At 37.9% G+C, this 22545-nt stretch overlaps 1 protein-coding gene across 1 annotated transcript in view; it reads right to left on the bottom strand.

The window, feature by feature from the left end:
- Positions 1-17110, bottom strand: part of LOC124544893 (UDP-glycosyltransferase UGT5-like) — a 39954-nt gene extending 22844 nt beyond the window's left edge. Inside the window, exon 1 of the mRNA XM_047123621.1 lies at positions 16872-17110. The gene's annotated coding sequence lies outside the window, so the exon portion shown is untranslated. The remainder of the gene's footprint in view (positions 1-16871) is intronic.
- Between the last annotated feature and the right edge of the window lie 5435 nt (positions 17111-22545).

Below are 22545 nucleotides of genomic sequence, written 5' to 3'. Positions count from 1 at the left end.
TGTTAAACAAACAATCTTTACAATCTTCTAAGCTTATTATATTTTTGACAGTATATTCCTTAACTCCTTTAGATTTTGTATCTATTTTATAACCAACTTTATAAGCATACACTTTTGCTTTTAAACAACAAATTTCTTCCATTACTTTTCCATTGCATTCATCTTTCATTTTTCATTCAACTTTCTTGTTAATTTATGCAATACCATAAATATTATCTTCAGGACAGTCACTAGTGTCAAATATATCAATCATCGATTTCACACCTTCATAAAAATCTTCAGTTCGTATGCTATTGATATGTCTGTATCTTGATAACACAATTCAAAATTTTTTGCATATTTCGGTTTCATTAGTCTATGGTCAAAATTGTACATCAGTTCTTTAGATAAATCAAGTATATTCCTACTGACATAGATGTGTTTATTAAATGTGAATTTTGTCCTATTCACATCAATAGCAGCAAGATTTTCATTAAATATAGTTCTTGCATTAAAGTTTGGCTTTGTTATTAATTTATCACATTTTTCTCCACCTAAAACTAATTTTATGTACACACAATGTATTATTCATAGTTTATAAGCTCTTTTTCTGAATCATTTTTGGCTCTAGTTCTCACTCCTGTATTTAAATCTATGTACTTCCTCAACCAATCCAATTGCTTATATTTTAAAACCCTATGTACGAGGTGCATTCAAGTTCTAAGGCCTCCGATTTTTTTTCTCCGGACTGGAAAGAGGTAGAAACATGCGCATTGTTTTAAAATGAGGCCGCATTCATTCTCAATACGTCCCAGAGATGGCAGCACCATATGGCAGATGGAATTTTACTGCCAGCAGCGAGAATGAGAACTGTTTTAAATACTTAAAATGGCGACGTTTTCCTTATTTGAACAGCATGCAATCATTCGTTTTCTGAACTTGCGTGGTGTGAAACCAATTTAAATTCATCGACAGTTGAAGGAGACATGTGGTGATGGAGTTATGGATGTGTCGACAGTGCGTTCGTGGGTGCACCATTTTAATGAAGGCAGAACATCGTGTGACAACAAACCGAAACAACCTCGGGCTCGCACAAGCCGGTCTGACGACATGATCGAGAAAGTGGAGAGAATTGTTTTGGGGGATCGCCGAATGACTGTTGAACAGATTGCCTCCGGACTTGGCATTTCTGTGGGTTCTGTGCACACAATCCTGCATGACGACCTCAAAGTGTGAAAAGTGTGATTCAGGTGGGTGCCACGAATGCTGACGGGCGACCACATGGCTGCCCGTGTGGCATGTTGCCAAGCAATGTTGACGCACAACGACATCATGAATGGGACTTTCGTTTCGTCAGTTGTGACAATGGATGAGATGTAGATGCCATCTTTCAATCCAGAAACAAAGCGCCAGTCAGCTCAATGGACGCACACAGATTCACCGCCACCAAAAAAATTTCGGGTAACCGCCAGTGCTGAAAAAATGATGGTGTCCATGTTCTGGGACAGCGAGGGCATAATCCTTACCCATTGCGTTCCAAAGGGCACTACGGTAACAGGTGCATCCTACGAAAATGTTTTGAAGAATAAATTCCTTCGTGCACTGCAACAAAAACGTCCGGGAAGGGCTGCGCGTGTATTGTTTCAGCAAGACAACGCACCCGCATATCGAGCTAACGTTACGCAACAGTTTCTTCGTGATAACAACTTTGAAGTGATTCCTCATGCTCCCTACTCACCTGACCTGGCTCCTAGTGACTTTTAGCTTTTTCCAACAATGAAAGACACTCTCCTTGGCCGCACATTCACCAGCCGTGCTGCTATTGCCGCAGCGATTTTCCAGTGGTCAAAACAGACTCCTAAAGAAGCCTTCGCCGCTGCCATGGAATCATGGCGTCAGCGTTGTGAAAGATGTGTACGTCTGCAGGGCGATTACGTCGAGAAGTAAGGCCAGTTTCATCGATTTCGGGTGAGTAGTTAATTAGAAAAAAAATCGGAGGCCTTAGAACTTGAACGCACCTCGTATTTTTGTTAAAATTATTCGTAGAGACAGATACTGTTTAAAATTTCTATGGTGAACTACATAATTAATTTTGGTTTCTAAAGTAGTTAACAATTCGATTTCTTTTGTTCCAGCTACAATTTTATTTTCAGGAGTGAGCGGTAAATCTTCAGGAAAATCATGGAGTTGTTTTGGATATTCTAAATCTGCTTCAAAAATATCATTTTATCAGTATGTGAAATTTCATTTATTTTTCACTATCAAAAGAATCTGGATTATCCCATTCACATTCCCCAAAAGGTAAATACTAACCCATAGGATAACCATATAATTTATTTGCATCTAAATATCCAGATAATTTGATATATTTTAACTGTCAAAATACTTCACATATTTATCGTTTGCTTTAAAATATCTCTTACAACACTGTGATATTCCTCCTCTTATTTCCTTTTCAAGCATTAAAATCACATCATAATCATATAATGAATCAAGTGGTTGTTTAGACATTATCAACATTGAATCCCTGGTGCCAAGATTATCCTGGCGCAGCAAAATACCAAGCTGGATCAAATTTATATGCTCTTATACAAGTTTTCCTAAAATTTTCTAATATATCAGACAGTAACAATACATCAGTTTTAAGATATAGATCATGATATTCACCTAAATTCTTAATAGTAAATTTTTCCAAACTGTTTTTGATGTTTATAATCTTCATCACTTATTTCACAATCATTCAGTTTATGATATACACACCTGGAAATTGAAATAAGAACACCGTGAATTCATTGTCCCAGGAAGGGGAAACTTTATTGACACATTCCTGGGGTCAGATACATCACATGATCACACTGACAATACTACAGGCACATAGGCACAGGCAACAGAGCATGCACAATGTCGGCACTAGTACAGTGTATATCCACCTTTCGCAGCAATGCAGGCTGCTATTCTCCCATGGAGACGATCGTAGAGATGCTGGATGTAGTCCTGTGGAACGGCTTGCCATGCCATTTCCACCTGGCGCCTCAGTTGGACCAGCGTTCGTGCTGGACGTGCAGACCGCGTGAGACGACGCTTCATCCAGTCCCAAACATGCTCAATGGGGGACAGATCCGGAGATCTTGCTGGCCAGGGTAGTTGACTTACACCTTCTAGAGCACGTTGGGTGGCACGGGATACATGCGGACGTGCATTGTCCTGTTGGAACAGCAAGTTCCCTTGCCGGTCTAGGAATGGTAGAACGATGGGTTCGATGACGGTTTGGATGTACCGTGCACTATTCAGTGTCCCCTCGACGATCACCAGTGGTGTACGGCCAGTGTAGGAGATCGCTCCCCACACCATGATGCCGGGTGTTGGCCCTGTGTGCCTCGGTCGTATGCAGTCCTGATTGTGGCGCTCACCTGCACGGCGCCAAACACGCATACGACCATCATTGGCACCAAGGCAGAAGCGACTCTCATCGCTGAAGACGACACGTCTCCATTCGTCCCTCCATTCACGCCTGTCGCGACACCACTGGAGGCGGGCTGTACGATGTTGGGGCGTGAGCGGAAGACGGCCTAACGGTGTGCGGGACCGTAGCCCAGCTTCATGGAGACGGTTGCGAATGGTCCTCGCCGATACCCCAGGAGCAACAGTGTCCCTAATTTGCTGGGAAGTGGCGGTGCGGTCCCCTACGGCACTGCGTAGGATCCTACGGTCTTGGCGTGCATCCGTGCGTCGCTGCGGTCCGGTCCCAGGTCGACGGGCACGTGCACCTTCCGCCGACCACTGGCGACAACATCGATGTACTGTGGAGACCTCACGCCCCACGTGTTGAGCAATTCGGCGGTACGTCCACCCGGCCTCCCGCATGCCCACTATACGACCTCGCTCAAAGTCCGTCAACTGCACATACGGTTCACGCCCACGCTGTCGCGGCATGCTACCAGTGTTAAAGACTGCGATGGAGCTCCGTATGCCACGGCAAACTGGCTGACACTGAAGGCGGCGGTGCACAAATGCTGCGCAGCTAGCGCCATTCGACGGCCAACACCGCGGTTCCTGGTGTGTCTGCTGTGCCGTGCGTGTGATCATTGCTTGTACAGCCCTCTCACAGTGTCCGGAGCAAGTATGGTGGGTCTGACACACCGGTGTCAATGTGTTCTTTTTTCCATTTCCAGGAGTGTAGTTCTTCTGTTCCTGGGAATTGTGTCTCTTCAAATTTTTTCTAAGAATCCATGTAATCTTGTGTTGTGTTGGGTTGTTCGGAGGAAGAGACAAAACAGTGAAGTCATCGATCTCATCGGATTGGGGAAGGATGGGGAAGGAAGTGGGCCATACCCTTTCAAAGGAACTATCCTGGCATTTGCCTGGAGTGGAGAACCTAAATCAGGAAGGCCGGATGCGGGAATGAACCGTCGTCCTGTTGAATACGAGTTCAGTGTTCTAACCAATGCGCCACCACACTCGGTGTTAATTGTATGGATATTGTGAGGTAATGGGCGAGTTGTGACGCCCTGAAAATATTCTAAGTTCGGAGTTGGTGTGGGTGCATGCGGATTGGGATGCTGGGGCTCATCAGCGACTGTGTAGTGCCGTACATTAGCCAGAGCAAGAGGAGTAGTCCCAGCACGTAGTCAAGACCAAGTGGCTGGGAATTCCATGTTAACACTTCCTTGTGGAAGGTGCTGTGTTGATGAAGGAGATTTGTATGCCGGATGTGCCAAAGATGATGGACTTCATGAAACTGTAATAGCAGACATTTCACAGTTTGTATAGAAATTAACAGTAGCCAGATGAATAATGATATCTCAAAAAGAAACATGTGCATTACCGTTATTTGCACAACGATTCTGATGGTGTAATCAGATCTTCAATATCTTTATTAGTTTAAAGTTTAGTATCTGACGATAAATTATACAAGTAATACCCAGCAAAGAATTTCCAAAATCTAAAGGGTTCATCCGATTTTGTCGATCGACATATCTTTAGAAAGCTATTAGTGTAAACCTAAGTTGGCATGCATTACAGGCATGTAACTTGAATAGTACATGAGTTGTTGGAGGTCGAAGTGGCTGATTACTATCGATCGCTTCAGGCTGTAAGTACTCCACAGTTACACGAAAACACGACAGCAGCATGCTTATAAATATATTTATTTGTCCATGTCTTTGTTATACCTTTTTTATACTATTCATGAAGTAATTGGTTAAATATTTACTGTGTTTTAGAAAGCAAAGAGACATTAGGCTACTGGCCTACCTTTTGTTCCTATTCCTTTGATATTTGTTTATTTAATTTGTTTATGTATTTAATAATGTGTGTTTATGCTCCAGCCATAGGAATGTTTATTTAATTTCATGCTATTTAAACGTAAATCTAGTATTTCGAATGTGTTTCATTATGTTTGTGAGTGTGTGTTGGCTCGGAGACAGGGCAGGAGTGCTCTAGCCAATCACAGCGATCATTTCCAAGAAGGACACGTGGAGAGACATATTGAGGTTGGGGAGGGGCATCATTTCCGGAGAGCATACGAGGCAGTTCTGAACAGTGAAGCGTGAGGGACAGTCTCGCAGGACATGGGGAGTTCTGAACAGTATGGCGTGATGGACACACAGTTGCAGGAAAGACTTGGGGAGTTGAGGAGTTTGCATGTGGTCGTGGGATATTTTGGAGTGCTGACTTGTGTTCTTGTATCATTTCTGTGGCTTGTGCAGTGAAGACATAGTATGTGTTTAGAAGTGAATATCTCGTGAGCTATGTTGTTGTTCATAACTAATTACGTGTAGTAGGAATCTATTGCTTCGACACCAATAAGTGTTTTGCAGCAATAGTTGAAAAGTGATAGGAACCTTCGACCATTCGATTCATGTATCTATTCATATTGTATGCTGTAGTCTCAGCAGTATTTGGCTTGTAATGTGGCAACTACATATCTGAGCCCCTAGACAATGAAACCAGCCAAAACTTCTATTATTTCAACTCTGAGTCAGAGGGTACATAGTTGAGGGCCACCACCACGTTATTTCATTTTGTAATTTGAAAGCCCACAATATGTACCATTTCTCATCACTAAATAAAATAATTCTTCTGGGAAAAATTTTCTAATGCTTTTCCTTTGATGTCTTTTCAAATTTGTTGAAAGTTTCTCAAATGAAGAAACCACAAAATTAAAAGATTCTATAAATCTCATTTTTAAACTCTCTATTTATTACAAAAAGCAATATACCTGCCTTCATTGTTCAGAATGAAATCTGATTCTTTCCTATCATAACCAAGTTCTCTCAGAAACAGGTGTGACTCATATCCTGAAAAATTATGTAAATAAATTGATACCAAATTCGAATCTTTTAACTCTAAATTTTATTCATTACAAAATGAATTTATATATTTTCCAGTCAAATGATCATGATGATGAAGCTTTTAAATTTTTTGTCAATAATGAAGTTACACAATGTAAATTTTTTTGTCAATTTTGCATATCTTGATTGTTTTTCATGAGTTAGTGGTTTCATTTCTTCAGCTTCAGAATAAGTCCTTCAATTTCTTCAACCTCTTTTTTTTATATATTCAATAAATCGTTTATGACAATTTGGTACTCTATAAACAACAGGATCTTTATTGTGTTAATTTACATATTTTATATAATAACAGAATTCACTTGCTTCATGTTTTTGATATTTCAATGTACATGAATTTTCTGGATTACTTTGAAGGGCAGGGCACACCTTTACTGTGTGATTCGGTTGACAGTTGTCCATCTTGAATAGTAAACATTCAAAATCAGTATAAATAACAACTGGAACTTCCTGTATATGTTAATAATTTTTAATACGTACATAGGAACCTTTCTCTGGGAATTCTACTTTTAAACACATATCAGAAATGAATTTTACTTCTTCATGTTTATTAATTTGACTTAAAATAAGGCTAGATAAAACAGTGTGAATTATTTCCTTTCTTGAAATAAAGGAGGGTTACAAGTTTCTCTTTCTTACTTTTCGTTTTGTTTAATGGATTCACTTCATATTTTTCATCAAATGAATACACATTGATAGATACATTAAATTTCTTTACAATTTTTGAATACAATAAACCACTACAGACCACTCAAAATTTTCAGTTTTCTGATCAAGATCAACATTTTTATATTTCTTGACTCTTTCTGAACAGGCGTTTCATTAGCTGTTGGTATCCTATGATGAACTAATGGAGCTGCTGGTAACGGCCCTTGTGGAAAAAACAAATCCTTAAATTTCCACAATAATTCTTCCATATGCTCTCATTCTCCTCCTTTCAAATGCTTAATTTTGTCACACAATGCAGTTATATCGGCAGTTAATGGTTGATCGCTTCGCCTACCTCCCAAACACCAGTATTCGTCATCTGGCACATCCAAATTTGCTACTAAAACTCCTTTCCTCAAATTCGCGTCTACAGCGTTAAAATTATCCACAATCACGGGAACTACTCGCCCGTCATTCCCCTCTTGTACGTGTACAACACTACGTTGCACAAAACAACCCAATGGACCCAAAACTTTATTATCCTGCAATGGTTCAATAACACATACTGTACCCACAGGTAGATTTGAATCCACACTTCACAAAAGTAACATTCTGGTGCCACTAGACACACACTCATGCGAGTTAAGCCTTAATGCTAATGTACGCGGTTCAGTTGGTTTGTTCATTACGTTGAACCTCCCTCGCAACAGCTCTGCATTGACAACAGTTTCCCCTGTCTGAAATAAGATTCCACCAAGTTCCACAATTCGTCGTCCAAGGTCAATTTTGGCATGATGTTGATGCAAGAAATCTACTCGTAGAATCATGTCGTAGCCCTCGCTTACCCATGGTATTACCTCCATGATTGCATTAAATCGGACTTCCTTTATTCGAAAGTCAGCTGTCTCCGACACCAAAGGTGTCACTTCCTTTTCCCCATTCCACGCAACCTACAACATGGTGGGTCTAGCTTCCTTCGTCCCATTATATTCCTAGTAACCACTGACACTTGCGCCCATGTGTCCAACAAAATCTTAAACTTTTTAGTTCCTACAGATCCTACCACTGAACATTTCACCTCTCCATATGTATTCGTAGCATTGAAATTAAACGGGAGCTCCATTAGGTGGGTCTTGGACCCCCCTCTGCCCTTTAATGCTTGTCCACTCTCTCCTATCTCCACTTCTCCATCCTCCCCGCTGCCGATTTCCACCCCTTCCTTTATTCCTCGGTGACTGGGTACATTGCCTTTGCATATGTCCCATACGACCACACTTACAATATTTCAAACCCGCTGTAAACACTATTTGCCTTTTGCGTACCCCTATTGCCACATCTATTTCCTCACATTCAGTTGCCAGCTGAATGGCCGAATACAATTCTTCCAGAGTTCCTTCACGCACTTTCCGTGACATATGCGCCGGTAACCTTCTCAAAAATACATCAAGTACCCTTTGTTCGGCCTACTGCAACAGAACACTTTTCGCTTCATCATTCTGACCCAACTCGTAAGTGTACTCATTAATTTCCCTTATCCTGTCCTCAAATTTCTCCATCGTCTCCCCCTGTCTCTTTCACATTATACTTAATCCTCTCTAAAGTACCGAGCTCTATTCTGTTGTTTGTACCTTTGTAAAAGCCCTTCCTTTAACTGCCTAAACTGTTCTGCCTTCAGCCGGCCGGAGTGGCTGAGCGGTTCTAGACGCTACAGTCTGGAACCGCGCGACCGCTACAATCGCAGGTTCGAATCCTGCATAGGACATGAATGTGTGTGATGTCCTTAGGTTAGTTAGGTTCAGATAATTCTAAGTTCTAGGGGACTGATGACCACAGCAGTTAAGTCCCATAGCACTCAGAGCCATTATTTGTCCTGCCTTCCTTAAGGCCTCAGAACACCTTACATATGTTTTCGCTTCACCTGTTGATCTAATCTTGGCTATATTTAACAACTGCTCATCAGACCAACCATTCATCACCGCTGAACCCTCCAATCCTCCACAAACGAACGCACATCCTCAGATGCCTTGCCAGAATACAGAATAATCAAACTCGCAGCAGCTGGATCGGTCTCTTGCACCCTAGGCAACAACGACCCATCAGATGCGGTTTCCCGCTCATTTATAGATGTTAATTCATTTCTCAACTGCGTATTGTCTGCTGTCAGTTTTGCTACTTTTTCCAACAAAATCCGTACTGCTTCTGGTTCCGACACACCTCGCATCCCTGACTCTGCCATTGTGTTGCTTTCATTCCCACTTTGTCCTGAAGCAAAACATTTAAGTACAAGAATAACCCGGCTCTCTACACCTCAGTATCAACATACTTGGTAACATCATACACAAAACCAATACAAAAGTAATTATATGCCACGCAAAAAATAATAAATCTTACTGCCCAAATGCACTAACACTTATTCTGGCAAAAAAAAATAGTGTGCCTACCCAAAACATCTAAAATGTGGCTCCTGCCAGGCCATACTCAACATACAAACAAGAAACAAAACGTCCAACACACAAAAGAAAACTGTGACATCTTGTGACCATAATCCAGGCAGCGGGCTCGAACGTCATACTGGGCAGACGGCATTCGCTAGTCGGACACCAAATGAGGTGGAGAGGGGTAGAAAGCACTGTATTAAGACTCGTCCAAGGTTTCCAAATGATTTATTTGTTTCAACTACATTGCCCCATTCACCTCAGTCTGCGTCACAGGGTCCCGCAATGCTGAGGCCACCGCACCAGCGACCCAGTGCAACACACTGCTGTGTATCAACCTCGTATGACAGCAGAGTTGTGGTGTCTTCAGGGTGCCGGCAGTCGACTCAGTGACTGGCGATCCTGCTGACTCAATGCCTCTCAGTGTGAGCTGCAGGGGCTGTGTCCTTCTCACCGGCGTGACTGAGATAGTGGCGACCACAAGCGCCCACAATACGGCATCCGAATCTGCGGCCCTCGCCCTGGGATGCATCCGGTGTGCGTTGGGAGCCAAGATGGCTGTCTGCAGTAGTGAGCCGAAGAGTGACCCATTGCTGGCTGGCTGGCTACCGACCCTGCGTCGGCCTCAGAGGGTCGAACCAGCGACCTACTGTGGACTGGAACACTGGCGCCCCATCTGCTGATGCTTTTAGTAGGTGGTGTAACAAGCCCTGCCATCCATGAGAGCTGCCACACTTGAATGAATTTCGTTAGAAACCCGCACCTATTTATACGTGGCTGTGCATCTCTGTTCTGCTAACAAAGGGCTCTCAGTCACGTACTGTAACACCTAGGTAGGCCAGTGGGCCCCTTCTGCCTGTAACTTGCGCCTTGCAGACCACTGCATTTACTCTCATCAGTACGTATACGGCCCTGTGGGCTCCATTCTACTTCGGAACTGCTGGTAGCATAACTTACTGTCAACAGGCCCGCACCTGGCTGTAACTTGTGCACTCCTAAATATTCCACCAAAGCTGACTTTTCCTATCCCAAACGGTAGTGGCACCGCATCGTTTTTATAAATTGATGATTTTCATTACTTAAGGATATAGGACATTCATATTTTTTATGGTTCCATCAGTATTTCATAAGGTTTAAATATTTTTTGTACAGATAGTTCCTGATATTTTAAAATTATTTTCCAACTAACTTTATCTTTAAATTCCATTATATATTTCTTCAGATACATCTTGTTCACCTGATGTATTTTCTGTTTCTAATTTATCTTGAAATTCTCTCATAAAACCTTCAGATAATGTTTGATTACCTGACATTTCTTTGAAATTTATTTTATCCTGAAATTCCTTAATAAAATCTTCAAATAATTTTTGACACCTTGATATATGATTCCAATTCAGTTTATCTCGACATTCTCTTATAAATTTTTTGACCATATTACAAAATCTCGAAATTAATTATTTCTATTCAAATTCACTAATTGGATTTTTCTTTCTAATATAATCAACCACTATTTTACCATATGTTTCATTTGTTAAATACAAGTCATATCATTGTTTTTAATTGATCCACTTCATTGCAACAGCAAGAGTTCATACTTGGCTTGTTAATATTATTATTCATTTCTTCATTAAGATTATGATTATTAATGAGATCATTCACTGAAGATGAACTAATCTCAAGGAGCTGATCAATAAGTTGTTGTTTCCTAAGTTTGAAATACTCTTTAAGTCCTAATTCCTTTGCTGTATTTTTCAGTTCATTGACTTTCAGACTATTTAGCCTCACCATGTAGTAGAAATAATTTTTATTAGATTAGTAAAAAAATTAAAATTGAAAAAGTATCATTTTCCTCTTAAAAATTATTCCAGTCTTTGAACAAAGAAATACATTAATTACACTTTAACCTTTTCCATATGTGACACCAGACAGGAAAAATGTCATGTCTGAAAATTTTAAACTGGTTTAAAAAGTTTATATTGATTACTAAGCCAACAGCTACACTTACATTCAGATATAAATTTCATTAATGAACTGGGATTGTATCTATTAATTTTTAAATGTAAGAAAATAAAATCTAATAAAAATTTTCTCTCTTCAATGGAGTCAATTATAGATCTAATCAACAAGCTTACATATAATAATAATCAAGTGTTTATGAGTGCTGATGAAAAGAATAAGCCAAGGTATTATGAAAATCATGTTACTGAATTTTTTGGATATGTTTGAGAAAGGAAATCAATTCAAGACCTTGTTAAACAAAATTATTGTAAATCATTTGAAAGTGTTGTTATTCCTACCACAGGACTACCTAAATATTTACAAAATAAAAAAATCAATGAACCAGGTCTATATTCATTAGTTACTAGATCAAAAAGGCCATTACCAGAAAATTTTCAAGATTGGGTTTGTGAAGGAGTTTTACCATCAATTAGAAAATATGGAGAATATAAAATTAAAAAAGAAGTAATATCTTTATATAAAGATCAGTTAAACCATAAAAATTATTGTATAGAACAACTAAAAAAAATAAATAAAAAATGAAGAAAGCAATAAAATACAGGGGGAACTAATAGAAAATTTAAGATAAACAGTTATTATTGCATCATAGATAATATATGAACGAAATTAAGAAATAAATATGTTATCACCTCATGTTGTCCCTCAAACAGTTAGTGAAAATTTAAGAATGACTTTCGGTTTTTGAAATTATTTAACAAAGACTGTGAGTACACTTACTATATTATTATAATAACTCAGAGAAAAAATTTATGAAAACAGTTATATAGGATTGAAGATAGACTTCCAAATTGTAAAGAAATGTTATGACTTTATTCTAATTTCAATTCAGTAAATTTATATCAATGAATGAAAGAAGCTTTAAGAATTATTTGTTGTCATAATTATTTTAATATTTTAAATTATTACACTCAGGAGCAATTGATTAATGATATAATAAATCTACATATTGCAAATTGAGTTTATATTTTCAGAGAATGGCGTCCCACTCTCTGAAAATTAAAGTATACTAAAACCACAGGTGCAGAGCAACACCTCTGAAAAATTTAAACAAATGGGATTTTACTATTTTATAGAGGAATCCAATAATCCCTGCGAAAATTTTAAACTTTATTCATTACGAAATTTCAGAAAGGAGCTTCTCCCTCCTGCAAATCTTAAACTTTACTCATTATGGATATTCAGGGTCCCAGATGGAGGACCCTGGAAATACAAAGCAGATGAAATTTTATACATTATTTATGACTATTTTCTAGTGGGTAAATATTTACCTACATGCAATAATATAAATTTTCAATGCATCAAATATTTGATAACATTCAAAACATCAAATAATTTAAACAAAAGTTAGCAATCGAATATTATGATCACTGAACTAAGATAAGGAAAATCTAATTTTATTAAAAATTAAAAGGCCAATAAAATTATTTTCAATAAATGGTGGCAATTGCTTTGATATCTAATCCAGAATCATATATCATGACATGACTTAAGACTTCAGACTGCATCAATTCATTTGAATTTATTCAGAATAAAGCAGGATTCTTTATAACAATAAACACGTTTTTGTTTTAAATGATAAAGAGAGTAATCTGTGATAAATCCAAATATGTTAAAGAGTTACTAGAGCATAAATATACTGACGATGCAATTCGAAGGCATATAGATATCGATGATGAAGTAAAATATGAAAATATATCTAGGCCCAACGAATTACTAGGTTCAATTTATGATGAAAAAGAACTATATTTATCAACAAATCTTGACTATACAAGTTGATATATAAATAAAATATGCCTTTTGCTGAAATGTTTACTAAATCAGTAACTAAAGAAGTTTTACCAACCATTAGAAAACATGGTCAATACAAACTGCATTCAACAATTGAAAATTTAGAAGAATAAATTGAAGATTTACAAATTGGTCAAGAAATGGCTATTTGTTATGAAGAAAAGAAGAGAAGACACTGAAAACTTCATGAGAAATATCAAATAATTAGAGAAAAACAACCACATGTAGTTACATCAACATAACATATTAATTTGAAACATATGTTTAGTCCTGTAAAATTAATTGATGGTGACTCTGAATATGATTATTATGTCATTAGAATACAAAGAAGAAAATTTACAGAGGCAATTATAGAGAGATATCCAGATGGTGAAGATATGTCAAGACTTGCATAGAATCCTAACTCAATAAATTTATATGAAAGAATGAAAGAAAATTTGAGGATTGGCTGTCATCAATGATTTCAATATTTGGATGGCTAAACTCAAGAACAATTGATAATGGATATAATTAGTCTTCATGAGACTGAATTAATATAATTTTAAGTACCACAGTAAATAACTTACAGTTGCTTTTTAAAGTATTCATAAACAATACGAGTTTCTTCATCAGTGAACTGAGTTATGAATTTAGATACTATGTTTTCATTGTCATGAGGATAACATACAGAGAGAAAAAAATGAGATAATGTTCTCACTGGTACTGTTTGGTAAACTTATATATATAAATTTTAGAAAATGTTTTTAAATTTAGGTAGATGATGAAGATGATGAAAATATGAAGAACAAGGGTCTTCATACATACAAATTAATTATTAAACTAAGTTTTCAATTACTTTTTTGTAATTAAATTCTATATAACATTCATAACTATTTTTATGTATGTTTGACAAGCAAAAGTCGCCAAATCCAATATTTGATTCCATCAACTCTAATTTAAAATCCTCAAATGGTTCTGAGATTGAATTGTTTTTGCTAACTTTTATCTGAATATCAAAATACACTCGGATGCAGCCCAAAGATTGCTTTAGCTGCAGCTTATCTTCTTTTAGAAAACACTTAGCAGAACAGATATTATAACTAGTATCAAACTGATTTAAAGTTTCAATAAAGGCTTCTATTTATATGAAAATTCTTACAAGATAATATTATATTGAGACACCTAAAGCAGTCCAAAGACTGCATCTTTATTTACCAGACTGTTATATGTGTTATCAGGTCCTAACCATTTAGCATATACTTTATTATCTTTCCTTATAAAAACCTTTTTAAGAAGATATACATCAGGATAGTTTGTTTCTTATTATACACACTTATAAAAATTTTCTTTTACTTCTTCACCATTTTAATCTTTCAATTTATATGTGATAGTATAAGACACAGTCTGAAGACTGTTTTCGCTGTTCCCAGAATGAATAACATCTTGGATTTCAAAAATTTCTGTTGTTCAACTAGTTGCATATCCTTTTTCAAAATGTCCCTTATGTTTACTGATTTTAACGTTAGCACCTTTTTTAAATTTATTTTTATCTTTAGCTATAACAACAGTTCGTTTGTAATTTCTTTCATTAACTTCTGTTGGTTTCATTTTATAATTGAATGTTTTGTGTTATTATATTTGTCAACTAATTTTGAGACTAAATCAACCTATGTGTAATTTCCTTGAAGAGAAATTTTTTCCATGTCTTTCCTTCCAATGCTCTGTTAAACCTTTCAACAACAGATGCTTTTAATTTTGTTAAAGTTGAATAATGATTAATATTATACTTTTCACCAATTCTTGAAAATCTTTATAATAAAATATTTTACCATTATGTATTTGTAAATTTTTTGGATAGGGACCTACTCTAAATATTATTTCAAAATGAATTAAATACATTTTTACCTTTTTTCTTTACCTGGAATATCCCAAGCAAATTTTGAAAACACATCTATAATAATTAATAAATATTTATATCCTTTCTTTATTTTTTAAATTATTTTCAGATTACCTGAGTACATTTCAACTAAATCAGCTTGCTATAAATCATCGATTCTAAAATAAATTACATTTCTTTGTTTAAAATTTTTCTCATTGGTTTATGTAATTCATTAACAATTTCTTCACAAATTTTAAATTTTTTCAATGAATTTACTATTTTTAGTTTTACATACTGTACAAAGACCCTCAATTCATTGTCTTCCATTTTGAGTTGTTACTCTGTGAGGGTTATGTGTTTCAGCAAACTTTTTACAATTCGATGAGTAGATATGGTTTCCACTTATGTAGAATAAACTTTTATTAACATTTTGATTATTTCACCAAATACCATTAACTTTACATCAACTGCCACAGTTTTTACTTTATCCTTGAATCTTACAGTTAGAAAATTTGATTTGTGTACAATGATTGATTGATTATTATAATTTATGTCATATAGTTTATTAGATACACTTACTGTAATATAAAAATCGTCAAATTCCAATCTCTGATTATATTCTTACCAACAATAATAATTCTTTTAAGCCTGAAATCATATTCAAAATTGTGTGTTTTTGCTCATCTCCAGCTATAAACGTAAATTCAATTATCTGTCTATCATATACTATATTTTCCGGTCTATTACATCCCTCTGAAGCAGATGTAAGATTTGAATACATGCTTTTTTTTTTTCATCAAGACTTGTAGTAGTGTTAAAATTATATTGATGAATCTGTGGTGGCATGTCTGAGTAAAATATTCTCGGTTTTTAAAAGCAGCTGATTATTGTATATTTTTAGTATTATTTATTTACATTGTAAATTTTACACCGTACTTAATTTGATGATATGAATTTTTCCTGAAACTTAGTAGTAATTAACACTAGTGAAGTGAAACACTGTTTTACATAAGAATCTATGTAAAACAGTTCAATTTATTCAATTTAAAAATAAGTACTGTAGTAGATTTATTATATAGGATTGCAGTTGTTATTTGTAGTACAGTACATGCTGTTTTAGAAGGAAGTTATCTAATAATGTATATTAATGTCCCAGCTTCAAAATTTGTCGAAAAAGCTAGGATTGTCGTTAATTAAATTGGTAGCATGCCTAGCTAGTGCCTTATGGTCGTCTTTAGTAAATTCGTGTTAGTTAACGATAGGAAATCATAATTGCAATTCGTAAACACACATTGCAATGGAAAGGAATACTACACAGTGGCGAAGAAAAGATCTGGCAACATCGTTGCAGAGTATTTACAACATTGTCGCGGAAGGCAGAGCAGGGGTGGCAACAACTAGAGCATGTGGCCCACTGCTATCAGTACAGCTGACTGAATACACCATTGTCGGAGTTTCTACATTACACAGTTGTAGCTTGTAGGAGAACATGTGACTTGGTGTGAATTAATAGCGGCCTCAGTGAACGATCTAGGTGATTTTCGGAATGATTATGAAAGGCTGCAAAAATTATGCTAAATGGAGTCTTTATGCGAAATATCGTTCGTTAGTCGAGTCATATTCTTGCATTTTCTTTTATTCATTGTGTGAATCCCTCGTTATGGGAGGTGCACGGTAGCTAAGGTTCCACTGTAGTATAAGAAATTACGGCGTGCGGGACACCATGCACGACTCACCCGTCACCACAGGCCGAACTAGGGAAACCAGCGTTCTATGTCCAGCAGTGTGGCTTACCTGCGGCAGTGTAAGGGTTGGCTACGAGTATCTCCGTCCAGTTGCCGTCCGTCCGGCTGGAGGGAAAGGTGGTGACGGTGGTGACGCAGTGGCCCCGCTGCTCCAGCGCCCTCAGGAAGGTCTCGGCCAGCCCCCACTGGCTGCGGCCGACCGACTGGAACAGCCCCAACACCTGGGCGGCCTCCAGCTGACCCGGCGCCACCACCAGACACAGAAAGACGCACAGCGACCACGTGGGCACCATCTGGAAGTTCACACCAGACTTCAGTGAGCTGGCTAGTTCCAGAACGGACCTACCCAAGATACTGCTGATTTTCTTTCCTCATCAAGCGATTTATCTCACCCTGCCAGTTGCGTCATTCTAATTTTACGAAGGCTTTAAATGCGAACATTTTTAGGTTAGTCTTTACCGTGACTGATGCTGACATTAAATGAAACAACAAGTTTACTGTTACCAGTCATCGTTTTATTTATTTCCACGACTCGTTTCGAAGGTTTAAACCTCCATCATCGGGTGGATTTACATTAGTTAGTATTATATTTGTGTGTGTGTTATGTTACGATTTTTGGAGGAACTTGTGGCACTGCCTAGTGGAGAAACAAGACACTATTTCAGAATATGGTTTAGGATTACTTTTGACAAAAAAATAAACTAATATCTAATGGTAATGATTAAATAAGTAAACTAGAGTACCTCCAGTGGTCACAGGTTCGTTTTGCTGTGGTAACACATCTCATGTATACTGCCACATTTGTAAACAAGTATGGCGTCTGGAATAAGCTGGGTGCAAGGTTCGTATAGCAGAAGAGAAGACATAATCGCAAAGTGCAAAGAATATACATCATAACAACATTATTACAGAATAACTGTATAAAGCATTTGGAGGTGTTTGTTTTGAGGTGTCGAATATATGTGTGTGTACTTCCGGTGATAAATATAAATCCAATTTTGACAAGTTTAAACAGCTAAACATTCGTACTCGTATTTACAATCAGGTAAATGTTAAAATGGCTTAAACTTCATACTTGTTAATAACAATTAGGTGAAATGTTACAGACTTGAATTACAATAATCATATTGGCTACAGCAGTGAAATCGTACATAGACGACACTCTTTGATTGGGATTAATAAACAGATGTGAGGGGCTGGAGGCAGAAGGAGAGGAAGAGAGGCAGAAAGTGTGTGTCTGTGAGAGAGGGAGGGAGGGGGGAGAGAGAGAGAGAGAGAGAGAGAGAGAGAGAGAGAGAGATGGGAGGGGGGGAGGGAGAGGAAAGAGTGATTGTATGAGAGGAAACATTTACATGGCAAAGAGTCTTAAGATTACATGTTGCATATATTAGCTGCCTAAAGGTTGGGGTAGTACATTGGGGTAATACATTAATTTTACGAAGGCTTTTTTTTTTCATTCCTTTTTCGTTCTTTCGATGTCCAGAGAAGCTTTGTGGACGTGTGTTGCAGTACGCCCGTCTACACTGGCATGTCGCACTTTTCAGTTCTGAGCACACAGTAAGCACCTGAAGATGCCAGGAAAATAACGTCTTCAGTAATCAGCGCAATAAAAGTAAGAAATAGAGTAGAGAAACATTTGAATGACGCTCGAAATCATGTACAGGAAATGAGGCACGTGAAATGTTTGTCTAACATATTTTAGTTCTTATTTTTAGACAAAACATTTCACAAACGTTTGCCCGATGTTTGCGTTCGCTCATGTGTGATAGTCAGTGGGTTAAGCGACGGCCGGCAGCTGCCCGCTACTCACAGTTGCCCGCCCGCCTCGACAGCCGGCTGTGGAGCGCGGCGCCATCACACTGCCGGGGCAGGGACAGAGAGCGCTGAGGGCCCGGCTGTACGGGTTTCTTCCGGCGGCCTCGACCCGCTGACGTCACCGCCACTGGGCCAGAGGCCGCCGCCCGCTCGAGAACGCGCAGTGGGGCGTAGGCGCGCCAGAGCTGGGGAACGTCAGGCGTCTTTGGAAACTGCGGCAGCTGAACGACATGTGAGGATTCCTTACGTCTGCAGCCGCTGATAAGGCGCGCCAGGTCTCGTTGCCAGACACTGGCCGAGCGCTGGCTCCCTGTGTGGTTCCGACCTGCTTTCTCCATTGCGTGGTTGTGAAAGTTTTATCATGTGCAGGGTGTGGCGAAATAAATAAAAAAAATTAATTTTCTTTTTTTGAAAAGAGGAAAAATTATGGGTACGGAACTGTAACTTTCAAATTTTTGACGGGCTTTTTTATGGATTGTATTGACCGGCTTGAATGCGGGCAAATTCAGTGCTGCGTGAAATTTGCCTGTCATATAATTTACAAGTCTGATTAATTGCATTTTTGAATTATACGTCATTGTTGATTAAATCAGAGTTCTCACCTTAGACGTAGAATTAGTCCTTCTGCCACAATATTAATTCATTAGTCGCCATCGATGTTCTTCTCTTTGTTGACCGTGTGCATCTTCCTGAGTCGACACCGGTTCACTTCACGAAGACGGTGGAAACCAACGAATACAATGCTACGTCACTTTAAATAATTCTCATAAAACTTCGATACTTCTCACTATTTTTTATGCACAAAACAATAAGACTTGCTCTGCTTGTCGCACAAACCATAAATACTAACAAGATGGCTGCCTTTCCGCACACATCAAAAATTACGTCCATCTTCTACAAGGTAACAATCGAAAGTGCCTTTAACTCCTTCTTGGAGTATGAAACGAAAGAGAATCCAGTATGAACATTACAGAGATTGTGTTCTACATCCCTGTCAATTTAATCTTTGGCGCAGCCTTTAACGTATTGTATGTCTCTGCGTCGCAATGTGCCATTACAAGGGTTAGTTTGCTTATATCATCACGTTTCTCACTAAAAGGATGAACAGTTCATACGACATCTTGCTTTTTAGTTAGTCGTACAGTCGTTCAAGTTTAATAAAGGTATCAGACAAAGAGGCAAATTCTCTGTCACGTATTTCAAAAGTGCACAGTGTTAACGATTTTAGATCTCAGCCATCTGTTTTTCGAACGAAGAAAGATTAGTGGCGTTACGTATGCACAAAATTTTCATATCTTCAGCCAAACTTTGCGATTTACCGGATGTATGTTACCAGCCAACTTAAGTTTGGAACACACTATCAGTGAATTAAAGTGCCCACACTTTCCTGATGGCGAGATTTCAGATTAACACGATGATTAATGGTGATATAACGAATTACCGTATCACATGTACAATAACGAGAATTTCTAGTGAATATTAAAAAAAAAAAATTAAAAATAGGTTCAGTGAGAGAAAATTTTAACCTCTGTAATATTCAAAACCGTGAGTCATTTCTGAAGGATTGCAGATCTGCTCAGGAGGTAACGACTGTCTAGAATGATGATTATACTGAGAATTTTAAATAGTGAGATGTTCGCGATGTTTCCGATAAATAGTGTAAAATGCTACTGGGACACGGGACACACCATGTCACCAAAGGGCCTCTGTCTGTAGACGGCAGGTAATTAATTAAGTGCTGCTCTTGAAACAGGACTCAACACTTATCGAGACGTCTTTCACCTGTTTACTGAGCATGTGATAACTGCCCAACTCTGTAAAAATGAAAACGAGCCCAGTTAATATATCGAAATAAATTAGTTTCCTAGATGAGGCTGTCCTTTATATTAAAAAAAACTGCCAATTAAGTAGTTTTGACCTCTTTGGAATTATTAGGCCATAGTACGTTTGTAAGTAGGCTGTTTAGGTTTTTATGTTGGTAACGCCACGTAGCGCTCTGTACAAAAATCACTGGCTGTGCTGTTTGCAGTCTGTGGCTGGTTGGCATTGTTGGAATTCGCTATTGTAGTGTTGGGCAGTTGGATCTGAACAGCGTTTAGCGTTGCGCAGTTGGAGGTGAGCTGCCAGCAGTGGTGTATGTGGAGAGAGAGGTGCCAGAGTTTTGAGCGGACGATCTGGACGTGTGTCTGTCAGAAAAAGTAAATTTTTTTAATTGGATGTCACTATATACATTATTTGTTCTTTATCACAATCTTACATTTGCTAACTAACTATTCCTATCAATAGTTGGTGCCTTCAGTAATTGGAATATTTAATTTAGTTGGCAGTACTGACGCCCGCTGTATTGAAGTAGTTCGAGTAACGAAGATTTTTGTGACGTAAGTGATTCATGAAAGGTATACGTTATTGTTAGTCAGGCCATTCTTTTGTATGGATTATTGAAAGTCACATTGTGTTGCGCTAAAAATATTTTGTGTCAGCTTAGAGATGATCAGAATAAGTAAAGAGAAAACTGTTTGAGTACGTTGAGTTTTGCTCAGCTGTTTGAAAAACAAATAACGTAGAAGTTTTCCAGCAGTGTAATTCATAATTTTTCTTAGGGGACGTTTCATATTTTTTAGTTTTTCAAACGGGACGTTAGCCGACGATACCTCACTGGAATCTTTTGATTTTTTTCTTGTAGTTTGTGTAATTATTGTTTATTGCTACAGCGTAACTGTGGAAAGAATCTCCTTTGTAGTTGTAGTTTTTCATTGTAGTTCTGTAAAACAGTTGTGGCATGCATGTAGATTTGCACCAACTATTTCGCAGCCGCGCTTACAATTAATTGGATGTTATTTTCAGTGCTATTTTAATGTGTTTTCTTATTTTTCTCTTCAAATTGTGCTTTCCGTGTTATCGTGTGAAATATTGTGACAATTATGGCATGTGAAAAACATAATACTGGACTCCAAAGTAAACTGCGAAATGACAATGAAGACGAGAGTAGTGTGTTAGCGCCACCATGTAATGAATTAACAAATATTCAGAATAGTAATTTGGTAATTGTGCATAGGGAAATGGACCAGGCAATAAATAATGATATATACAGTGAAACAGCTAGTGAACAGGGTAGTATTGTCGATCGATCGGTCGGCAACAGCTCGCCCCAGGAATCCGAAATGACAGGACATCATCTTGCTAATACTGTAGATTCAGGTTTTGCGTCATTAGCCGTTTCCCAATCAACTCAAGACACATTTTCTGTTTTTCAAAATGCGAATGTTGCCGGTGCAAACGCATTGCCGAAAAGTACAGAGGAACATGTTTCAGACATCAGTGCATTGTTATTACAATTAAAGCAACAAATGGGACAACAGCTGCAAAAGTTAGACACAATGGAACAAAATCTTCAAAAGTTAGACACAAAGCTTGAACAAACACGCGAGGGTTTAACTACTGAGTTACATGACATCGAATATAACTGTCAAAAAGTCTGTAATGACGTAAAAACACAAATTTGTGAGCATTTTCAACGTATTTTTTCGCATCATGAAAATGCATTACAGAATCACGAAGCAGCCATAAAAGAACTGCAAACTATTGTTCATGAAAATCACGACATCTTGCAAGCTAAAATTGACTCAGCTGCATCTACCGATTCGGTTACGCAACTTGCAAAAACTCAGGAAAACATAAAGGACACAGTAGACGCGCTTTTGACACAAATGGACACTATGAAACTTGGTTCACAAAAACACATGGACGGAATCAGCACACTATCGAAAAAAGTAGTCGAACATTCGGATCAGCTAAATAATTTATCTTCGAAGGTAGATGATGATCTGACTGACACAAAACCAGTAGCCTTTACTGACACAGAAGAGTACGAACACATTAGGAAATTCAAACAAAATCAGAATCAAATT

This window comes from Schistocerca americana, chromosome 8, assembly GCF_021461395.2.
Source record: "Schistocerca americana isolate TAMUIC-IGC-003095 chromosome 8, iqSchAmer2.1, whole genome shotgun sequence".
NCBI lineage: Eukaryota > Metazoa > Arthropoda > Insecta > Orthoptera > Acrididae > Schistocerca > Schistocerca americana.
The sequence above is the reverse complement of the archived record's forward strand: the minus strand, read 5'-3'. Positions and strand labels throughout refer to the sequence as shown.